Below are 11860 nucleotides of genomic sequence, written 5' to 3' on the forward strand. Positions count from 1 at the left end.
CGTGGGCATGCGCATTTGGGTGTTTGTGTGGTTCTGTGTGTGAATGTGTGTACTATTGCTAGAAAAAGAGCTAGGTCTTGAAAGCTAGTGTGAATGCTGTTTTCTGTTATGTGTTGCTGCACTCCATTCATTGATCCACTGTAGGTGAGTGGTTGCCTTACCCCTATTTTACATATTCTACATACTTAATTGTGTGCAATCTGACATTTCATATTGCTATAGGTCAGTGTCACATGTGGGAAGGATTAAGTAGAGTTTACAAACAGACGTTAATTCTCAATGTTATGATGAATCAAACTTTGAAGACTTTGATTAACATGATGATGAGAAGACAAGTGACTCAAATAGATACAAGATATAAATTTAAACATTCAAGATTGTTGTTTTTAATAGTGAAGCAAATATAAACCTGATCATGTATGTTTAAAACAAATTTCCATTCTAGTACTATTCTGAAATGGAAGCATTTGTGCAAATCTTAAGATGGAAATATTCCATACAAAAATGGAAATGTGAACTGTTCTTCCAGTTGCAATAGCTATGCCAGTATACACCAACTTCATCATAAGTATTTTGTGTACATTCATACTTACAAGGTAATTTTGTTCCTTATAATAAGGGTATCTTAAGTATTGACATATAATGAATGGTCGGTAAATGTCAGTTCAATGTCCCATACCTTTAAGCATGAAAACAAGTTCTGTCAATACTGTATATATTTAGTTGCTATTGATGTACCTATTAATATGGATAACATTATCTCCAGTGTTTTTTAATCCCCCAGCATACATTAAATCCTTATTCAAAATGGAAAATCTATGTCAATATTAATTCAAGTTGCTATCAGAAGCTTTTGGACATGAAAATACCACCCATGATGTAAACAATATAGCAAGCTGAACGTGTTTAAAGAATAAATGTAACTCCCTATGGCAGCATTTTCCTTGTAGAGGGAATCCACATAATTAATTAATTTTGAAAATGTGAGAAATTTTAGTTTATTATGGATACAGCTGTAGAATTCAATTGTTGAACTATTACGTTATTTTACTGGTCACTACAAAGAAAACGCTTGAGAATTTATCCTATGCAAATGAGAACACTATTGTTCCTTTACCTTATTTAATTTTTTTCTGTTGTGTGTTTATGTCAAGAGTTTACTCATCCTATGGATAGATCATTTTTATCATTAAATTGGTAATTCATAAGAATTCTAGTTTATGATATGTAAGTCAGTCAATGTTAATTACTGTTGTTTCTGCTCTAAAGAATGATGATTCTGTTATGTCAATACAGTTTTAAACTGTTAATATGGATGTCTCGAACATTGTGTAAAAATGGAACATAGAGTGCCGCTGTTGTCAGCAGCATGCACGTGGCCTTTTGATATAGGGAAAGTTGACTGCAGATATTCATTTTTCTTTGACACAACAAAAATGTAAGGATACATATAGGACATATGATGTCAATGTTTTGTACAGCAGCTTTCTGTGATATAGATCAAATCAGTACAAGTGGAATCAGAAAAGAGAATTTAAGATATTATTATGTAGTTCATCTGTATAATATCTGCTGTAGATCAAATGTTCAGTTGCTATAGAGAGGAAACTGATGCATATTATTTTCTGCTAATTTAAATTTGTGTACTCATGATTCAATTTTGTTACTGATATGTTTTTTTATTTTTTTGTGAAATTAATTTTTCTGTTTTAAGTGAACAGTTGTTCCCAGATGATAAAGTACAGATCATTGCCTCAGAATTTGTGCTGCAGAAGTTTTGTGCGTTCACATTGTATGATATGTGAAATGTTCAGTTCCTGTTTCTTATACATCATAAGGCAACCTCCTGGATAATTTTCGTAATAACACATAATTTATAAATATATAAGTTGTCTCTGTTCCCAAGACTGCTGCAGTCTCCAAAAAAAATTAGTTTCTGAAGAAGGTGTAAGCAAGCATAATTTCTTTCAAGAGATTTTATGTAACCCTGGAGCAATATCAGTAAAGATTTTCTCTTGATATGATACTCTTTGATAAAGTAAACATTTTGTACTATGCCAAACATTTAATCAACAGTGTATGGGTTTGCACATTGTGTTGAAACAGGCTGCTTCCAGGCAAATAATTTCATTACACCACCTCAGCCATGGTTTGAAACTTTTGTTTCCCATCTGCACTGTCTCTGTAACACTTCTTTATTTTGAGTTCAAAACCTTGGGCTACCTAATAATGGTCTGTTGTCAGTAATAAATACATTACAACTATTATGCCGGTAAAATTTATAACATTATTATAAAAAGTAAAATTTCACTATGTATGCTCACAATCTGATGACTATGTCACATTCACTCTGTATTTTGTAGTATACCTCATTACAAGATTCCATAATTAGTGCCAAAGTCATGTTTAGCAAAATGTTAGAGAGAAAAGTATTTTTAACTTGTATTTGAAACAACACCAATACACTCTTAGGAGATACCTAAGAAATATACACATAACTCAAAAATTTCAAAGAAGAATTTGTTGCTACGCATCTACAATACAAGACATAAAGTACTGATATAACATATATCACATAGAGCTAAGGTATAATCCTGAATTTCTGAACTGAAGTGATGAATTTTTTATGTAGTACAATGATAGGCATTCTTGGATAAGCTGGTATGGCCATAATTAAGTAATCTATGCTGGGATAAGTCCATAAAGTGTGTGTACATGCAGTAGGCTTGTCTTTGGGAGACAAGGCAGGCAGTTCCAGTTAAGGAAAAGTGATGAAAATTAAACATCTGCTTGAAGCAATAAAAGGGAAAATGTAAAAGTGGCAGAAGGTAACAAAACAGATCTCACAGAGGTGCCTGAGTGGCAACATGGTCAAGAATGTGACATTATTAAAAAAAATAGCTGAAAGACCACCTCTAGAAAATGGAGTATGTTTACTAATTTATGTATACCCATGGGGGTGTCATAAACCCATGCTTTTTGCTGGGTTTTTTTCTGTATATCGGAGTAAGGAATGGGGCTTGATAAAGAAAGAAGTAGTATGGGAGTCAGTTCCAATCCAATATAAAATGAAAATTTTCAAATGCTAGATGATTTACCATGAAAATGACCATTTTTAATTTAGTGTATAGGCAGTTCCTATAAGGTAACAATAAAGTTTGTGGTCTTAGCTTGTGCACCTTCTTCAGAGATTTTAAGCATATTAAATGAAACAAGAATGAAATTACGTTAAGCAATTCTGTTTCATATTTTAATGGCAGAGCTATTTATATACAGTTGATTTAAAAAAGTCTATTTAAATATGTAGCTCTATACAAATTTGTAAAGCTGTAGTGTTTTTAAAGAATATAACTAACTATGTGCTACTAAATTTAGAACTGTAGTATTTTGAAAGTTATATACAATTAGATAAATGACAGAGTCTTTATTACTTTATATGCAGTATCCTAGTCAAATAAAATGTGACCAGATAATAAACATCTTACGATGAATTTATGAAGCAAGATGCTTTTCTATTTCTCAGTATTCGTGTCATGTATTAACTGTATTTTTTAGATCTCTGTTGAAGTGATAACAGAGGAAGAAGATAATGAGATTAGAAACATGACTTACTTCACTAAGTCATCTTTGTTGAAATGATGATAGTTTCTGCTCTCTAACATGTGGAATACAATATGTTTGTAAGGAATTATATAAACATTTGTTTAGTTTATCAGTCAGTTTAGAAAACTTTGTTGTACAAGTGGAAATTTATTACCTACAAACTTTGCACATTGAAAAGCATATGTATATAGTATATGTATTTATAGTTATTTGGTGCCATAGTTTAATAAGCCTTTACAAATGTGGAACACTGTTATATTTCATAGTTTTCTACACATATAATGAAGTCATATTCTGAAAATATGTGACCAATATTTCAACAATGTGTAAAGTATCAAAGCCCTTGTTTAAAACTGGCATCAGTTTTATAGTATTCTTTGAGCAGCATGCTCTTAAAATAATAATTATAGTACTTTGTTGTGTAATATATTTTTTATAAAATTATTCAGCTATGTTTCTGTTCTTGCCTGTACCTCACAGATACTAAAGAGCAGACATTCAGAAGTATTAAAAGTAGTATTTCCAGTTCCTACATTTATTTTTGTGTGTTCTTTTCTGTTCTTCAAGGCATTGCCCATTGGGCTGGATGGCTTGTACTTACTAAAACATTTGTGAGTTGTTTATTCAAAAGCAACAAATGAAAAATAAAATAAAAATTCAACTTAGGGAACCAATGGCATCAAGATTAGAGACTACCCAGAAATCAGAAACCTCAAAAATCTGTCTTCTCACACCAACACAAACTGATTAAACTGTCTCAGACTTCAGATTTGTCATGTGCTTGCTCTGTTATTAAAACTCTATGGGCTATCACCTAGTGCCAATTTCCTGTAGACTGTCACACGCAGTGTCTTTTGCTGAACATGTAAGTATTATAGTTTTGTCCACTTGAAACCCATCAGAACTGTATCATGCCTGCTGATCAACTAGAAGCCTACATACTTATTTATGACTACTGTATCACGTGCATCTTGATTATATTACTCCAGAAAAGTGTAGTGAACTTATCAGGAGATGGACAACTTACAACTTTGTATTTTGAAGAATTGCTATGAAATATACTTGAATCATATGATGAATTGGTAAGAACTCAAATACGAGTGTCACCTGAGGCTGAAAAAATGCTATAAAATTTTGGTGTTCAATGTTACTCCAGTTAATTGCCATACCCAACTGAGAACAAAGATGATGATAAAAAGAATGACCTATATAAAAGATTGGTACACATTGCATCCTCTTTGCTCAGGAACATATTTATTAGTGACTTTAATGTTAAATTGGGGAAAAAAGAAAAACAGTATGCAGTGGGAAACAAGTGCAGCTCATTAGCTTAGCAACTGAACTTATCATGTCAGGTCATTCATGTTCATAGACAAGAAGATTCGTCAAAGAATGAGGATCTTATTAGATGGCAAGATAATAAAAGAAAGTAATGGAGTTCTTGTTAACAAAAATTTTAGAACTGTACAAAAGATGTGAGACCGTATTGCTGATAGGATTGCAACATGCCTGCTTTTGAAAAATAAATCGTCCATGAATCAAAACAACTTTTCATTTGAGACATGTCAGAATCTTCATTTTGAAAACTGTTATTTACTTTGCCAAAAGCACCACAGGTCATTTTGACTCTTCTGCTTATTTCTTTTGGTGCCCATTCAGTCACTGTCTCTGACAGACAGAAATAGACACACACACAATTTCAGTGTTAGTTGGCACTATTTTATTTTCAGCTGTTGATTCCATATTATTTTAGTCTTACTACAATTGATCTTGAGGCCTACTTTCAAATTGCACTATTGAGATTTTCCTTTACTTATATAAATTGATACACAGTAGGGACAAACAGACAAACAGTGCATTGCCACAAAAACATGTACTGGTTGGTTCCATGAAATGTATTCCTTCTTAATTTTTCCAGTGTAAGTACCTGAAACGTCATCAAGAACTGCTGATAACAGTCCTGGTGGTATGGAATCTCCTTGCTTGACTCTTATTTCAGTGCTGAATTTCCCACTAACCAAATGGAAGTTGTAATACAGAATCGAAATCTTCCAGGTTTTTCTGATATAATAACTGTCTGAAAGATTCTCAGGTGTTGTGTCAGATCATGATGTGGAAACTGCACAATATTTTGATATGGTAGCTGCTCATCATCTTCAGGTATGATGATGACAAGTAGTTGTCTTAGAGAATTAGTATACAGTTTCCACAAACCTGTCCAACAGAGCATCTGAGGATCTTTCAGGCAAATGTCCGAATGTTATTCTGGAAAGTTCACCAAGTGGTATGGCAGAAGGAGTGATGTACAGATTATACAGTGATGAAGTGATTGTGGTGATTCTTTTCTGTGCATAAATTAGTGAGCAATGCCAGCAGACCTCTTGATTTGGGATAATGTGAATAGCCTGGTTGCTTAAATATGATGATGCCCTGATACACTTGTAATTGAAGCAGTCAGTGGAAGAAGATGTTAATCCATAAGGTGTATTTTGAGTTGTATTGTACTCCTGTACTACTGTGATATGTGACATAGTTTGTAAATATAATTTTTGTCATATTATTATGTCTGACATTTGCAAAAGTCATCATTGTGCTGACTCCATGCAAAAATATGTAAATAAATAAATTGTAGCAAGTTACATGTCTGATAAAGTTCGAAGACAGGAACATAAATATAATAAGACAGTACAATTACATAGATGATAGTTCTTCCTGGTTTAGATACGGGACTACTTGTTACCGGCAATTGATGCATTCAAAAGTCACAATAGGTTAGCATGACCACACTAATCCTTACTATTTATTATTAATATTTAACCTGATCTGATTAGGGTCATCAGGCCATCTCTTACATCAGATCAGGGTTTAACATATACAGTACATTTTGTACATAATAGTTATCTATTATTAATATGACAAATAGTATTAAAATAATTTGAGTACCTATGGAGACAATGAGAATAACAAAGTTAATACTGGCAGTACTTCCACTATTGCTGCTCCTGCCACTAATGACAATGATGATGACAATGATAGTGGCATATGTAAAAGTAATTTACAGGTGTACAAAATAAATATTTTCCAATATAGTGAGTTCTGGGGTAAGGAAATTTAAGGAAACAGCACCAGCTAAGAATACTGAGAAATGAGGAAGATCCAGTTGCAAAGAAGGACATGCAGGGGTAAAAAGTGCATACAGGGACAATGATACTCATTATTGTTCTTCAGTAGACATGTCATTAACTGCCTTCTGAAGCTGGAGACATTATTCAGTTCTCTAATATAATGTGAGAGGTTATTCCAGAGTCAGGATTCTGCTACTGAGAAAGACTTCGATAAACTGGCTGAATAATGGCATGGGACTGGAAGCATTTTGTTCTGATGGAAAAAGCTATATCTGTCATGTTGTTCAGACAAGAGTGTTAAGTTTGAGGAGAGAAATGGGGAACAGTGTATGTTGAAACCACAATAGAGAAGAGTGAGGATATTCAAATCTCTGCACTTCTCTGCACACATCCACGATAGTTGTGCATATGATGGTGAAACATGATCAAAGAGCTGAATATCACAGATATAATGAAAACAGGCATTCATGAGCAGTTCCAGGCACTGTGACCTTGCAAGACAACATTGCTGTAAGCAATAACTGGAGGTGTAAGTGTTTATACAAGTTTCTGTTTCAAGTCAAGAGGGAAGAGCTTTTTATACCATATGTTGTAGGGCTTAGAGAGATGCTGATCCCTTCTTGCACATTACAGTTATGTGTTCAGTCCAATTTAGATTTTCATTTATTGCTCCTAAGCTATTTCCTGAGGAAGAGAAGTTGAAATTTGCCCCATTTAGAATTAAAGCTGGTAGAGATTCCTGATATTTTGTGTAATGAGCCAAGGAAGACCAAAAAACATCATTTCAGTTTTTGATCAGATGAGTTTTAACCCTACACTCTGTGCCCATTTTGATAGTGCACACAGAACAGTCATGAATTCTCAATAGCTGCCTTCAGGTTTCTTGGTTTTGCACTTAGATACAAGTGGTGGTCAACGTATCTGTGGTATTCACAGTAGGACAAAACTGATGACACTTCATTGATATACAATGAAAAGAGTATAGGACCTAATACCAAAGCCTGTGGGATGTGTTATACTATTTGCTCCCATTATGACTTTATGGTGCAAGACATGACACCTTGCTGGAGAGATCAGGTACGAGTGAAATCATTGCACTCCATTTGCTGAGAAATTTAGGCTGCTGAGTTTGGCAAGTGAAATGTCAAAGTAGACAGTGTCACAGGCTTTACTGCAGTTCAAGAAGCATGTGCCAGTCTCCTCCTGTGCATCCATGGCAAGCTTCAGTTCATCTCTTGCCTTTATTAAGGCAGATGTGGCACTGTGATGTTTATGGAAACCTGATTCTCCGCAGCTCGTGGTCGTGCGGTAGCGTTCTCGCTTCCTGCACCCGGGTTCGATTCCCGGCGGGGGTCAGGGATTTTCTCTGCTTCGTGATGACTGGGTGCTGTGTGCTGTCCTTAGGTTAGTTAGGTTTAAGAAGTTCTAAGTTCTAGGGGACTGATGACCACAGATGTTAAGTCCCATAGTGCTCAGAACCATTTGAAACCTGATTGGTATATGTCTAGTAGGTTGTTTGTGGTTAGACAGTTTGTAAGCTGATCATGACTAAGTATTCTAAGTCCTTGGACAGCACTGGAAAAATGCAAATATGTTGGCAAACAGAGGATGCTGTGGCAACATCATTTTCAGGTATTGGTTTAACTCATCCCTGTTTCCAAGCCTCAGGGGAAACACTTGAGGTTAATGAGTGGTTGAAGATTTCTGTTATAGTGGGCAGCCATAGGTCAATAATAAACTTCATCATGTGGACTTTGATGCCATCATGTCTAGCAGATGCTGACCTGATATGCATGATAGCATTTTTGATGGCATTGCAATTTGCAAGTAAAATGCTTTAAATAGAATTTTTGTGGTTACAATTGTTTACCCCCTTGACAAAATCACAAGTTTCTGTTTTGTTTACAGTTCAGTTGTCATTGTAGGTAATGTGAGGTTCTTCAGGTGGGACAATGCATCATCTGCAGATTTTACTTTGCCTATACCAAGACCATGTAGATTTTTCCACAGGACAGCTGGTCTGTTTCTCTTGTTGGTTAATGTACAGTCATGCCTGCATTTTGCATTTATCACACATTGAGTGACTCTCACTTCTGCTGGTATGCAGTATGATTTTCAGGCATAGGGCATAGTCTGTATGCCCAGTGTGCAGCATCTCGGAGATCCAAGGTTATTTAGTTCTTCAGTTAACCAAGGTGCACGTTTTTTCCAATCTGAAGGTGAGTGTATTTGTCATATAATTTAGAACATTTGTTGGTAAGTCCATGAAGTTTTTTTATTTATGTATGAGAGGAAATAGAAGCCATCTCCCAAATTACATCTTTTGCCACAGTTGCAAGTTCAAATAAATTAATGAGAATGAAGTCATGGCATGTAGGCAGTTGTGGTTTGTTTCTGGGACATTCTGGTAAGTACATCATGAAAATTATGTCATGGGCAGACAAGCCAGGTGCAGATATTTGAGAGATACAAATTTCTTTGTTTGGTAATTTTGTTGCAAATACATCTGTGAGTGTGTGACTACTGATAGGTAGAAACAGTTAACATCTTAGTTAAGTTAAGGCTAAGTATAATCTTCAATAATGATGTAAACACACAAATTAGCAGCAGCAAGAGCTAAAATGTTTTTAGCTCCCAAAGCACAGGCTTTGAAGTTCATTTGCCTTGCAAACTGATCTTTTTCTACTTTTGTTCTTCACCATAATCCTGCCATCTTGTATCGATACATTTTCTAAACAAAATCTGGAAAATGCATTGTTCAAAATGTTTAATCTTTCAGAGGTGAGTTCACTTGTATTGTCAGACCTGACTTCATGAGTTTCTTCTTCGCTCTTAAGATTTCAGATCTTTTCCTCTATGACACTGGCTTGACTATTATTGCTGTAGGTTCTGTAGATCCTGGAATACTATATCCCCCACTATGACTTCTGTCAGTGTTATTCAGTGTCACCTGCAGGCCTACCGTCTCACAGACAAGATTATGGAGTGGCTGTGCAGTTTGAGGCACCATGTCACAGATCGCGGCCCCTCCCACTGAAGGTTCAAGTCCCCCCTCGGGCATGAGTGTGTGTGTTGTTCTTAGCATAAATTGGTGTAAGTAGCGTGTAAGTCTAGGGACCAATTATCTCGGCAGTTTGGTCCCTAAGGAATTCACACACACAGACAAGATTTGTCACTCTAATTTATCAGTATTCTGTCTGCTATTCTTATCTCCAATTTTTACATAAACTTGTGAGCTGAAATAGTGCATGTCACTCATTCACCACCCTCTTTGATGTCTGAGGGTTAGCTCTTTTTTCTGTTGGCCCCTTCAGTTGATGTTAGGGGTCACCAGGGCATATAGTTTGGACAATGGTGGGCTGATTTTGATGGTCTTGTTCTGTCTCTATCTCAGTCAGCAATCCCAGAATACTTCTTATTCTGGGTCACAGGATGAGCTTAGCTATGAAATTCCAGTCAACATCTGAATAACCTGTCTGATAGGATATTGCTGTCAAACCATCAGCAAGTCAGGAAGTGAGTGTAAGTGTTGCACTAAATAACATTCATTTTTCTTCATGGCATATTTACATTTGACACAAACGTATAGAGATAAATAATTGCCTATCAAATAGTTGTTTCAGGAGTAGAAATTAAAGATTTACAGGTGTTTACTATTAAGAATGATATTCCAGAAAAAGTAATGTCATCCTAGAAAATAATTTTCTAAGAGCAAAAATGAAGACAGAATTAAATAACATCAAAAACTGAGAATCATAATGATTTAGGGGCTTCAATTGTTCATACATGTAAATGTTTCGCAGTAGCACCTACATATAAGACATTCTTAGGCCCAATCTAGGTTTCAGTATCACTTCTGATGTTACTTCTTGACACTTTAGGTATGAGTCAGCATCCAACACTTTTTCATCAGTAATAAGATGTTGAACTAAGGAAAATAGAATGAAAGCTAACAAACCAGAATTAAGTTATGAAAGTCCAAAATCAGCATGAAGTTAAAAAAACTGAAAATAATAGCAAGTAAGTTACACATGTCTTTTTAAATATGATATAGAGAGACAGATTTTACACAGAAACTCACTATTTATTTATATCTGATTAATTATGTATTTATCAGTTGGCTATCAGAATATTCTTTAATGATTTTGCTGCATGGAATAGCAGTGCGGTCAGAGGCACCTTGTCACGATCCGTGCGGCTCCCCCCCCCCCCCCCCCCCCCCCCCCCCCCCCCCCCCCCCCCGTTGGAGGTTCAAGTCCTCACTTGGGCGTGTGTGTGTGTGTTGTATGTAGCGTAAGTTAGTTTAAGTTAGATTAAATAGGATGTAGGCTTAGGGACCAATGACCTCAGCAGTTTGGTCCTGTAAGACCTTACCACAAATTTCTAAATTTTAATGATTTTGTTTTTGAACTGCAACAGTTGTAGCAGTCATTTGATGTTTTGAGGCAAAACATTGAATAAAATCTTCCAATAATATAAAGCAACACACTTTTCTTATCCAAGGGTATTTTTTACATTTCTGTGTGAAAATAATTTTTGTTTCTCGTTTCATTATTGTTAATATGGCTGATTTGTGCTGATTGTTCCCTATGTGATTTTTGAAAAAAGATACATCTTAGTTAACATATTGATATCTGAAAGTGTCAGGGTTTGAAATTCTTCAAGAATTTCCTTGCATGACATTGTCCATCTAAATGTTTTTATGACTCTTATAGCCATCTTCTGAATTAAACTGTCACCTAGTTTCCATAATCACATATTAAATACAAGAGTAGTGTTGTCTATGAAAAGAAGTTTCTTTTGTGCACCCAACAAGACAAGACAATCCTTCAGCAAGGGGTTTGTTTGGTCAGTGTGAAAGCATCTCACAAATGCTCAATATACTCATATGGAAGGAGATACTCTCAAAGTTCTGGGAACTAACATTCCAATACAAGTCAAGATAATAATGAGGCTAAAGCCACATAAATTTTGGTGTAAAGAGGGTGCAACAACTACCTTCTACCTCACATGATTGATGTACGGAATAAGAAGAGGGGAAAACAATTCCATCACATCATGTATCCTTCTAAACATTCTGTACTCTAGCTTGAGGATGACAGATGTAGGTGTATAATATGAAGGTAATCCCA

Source organism: Schistocerca piceifrons, chromosome 8 (assembly GCF_021461385.2).
Source record: "Schistocerca piceifrons isolate TAMUIC-IGC-003096 chromosome 8, iqSchPice1.1, whole genome shotgun sequence".
NCBI classification, from domain to species: Eukaryota; Metazoa; Arthropoda; class Insecta; order Orthoptera; family Acrididae; genus Schistocerca; species Schistocerca piceifrons.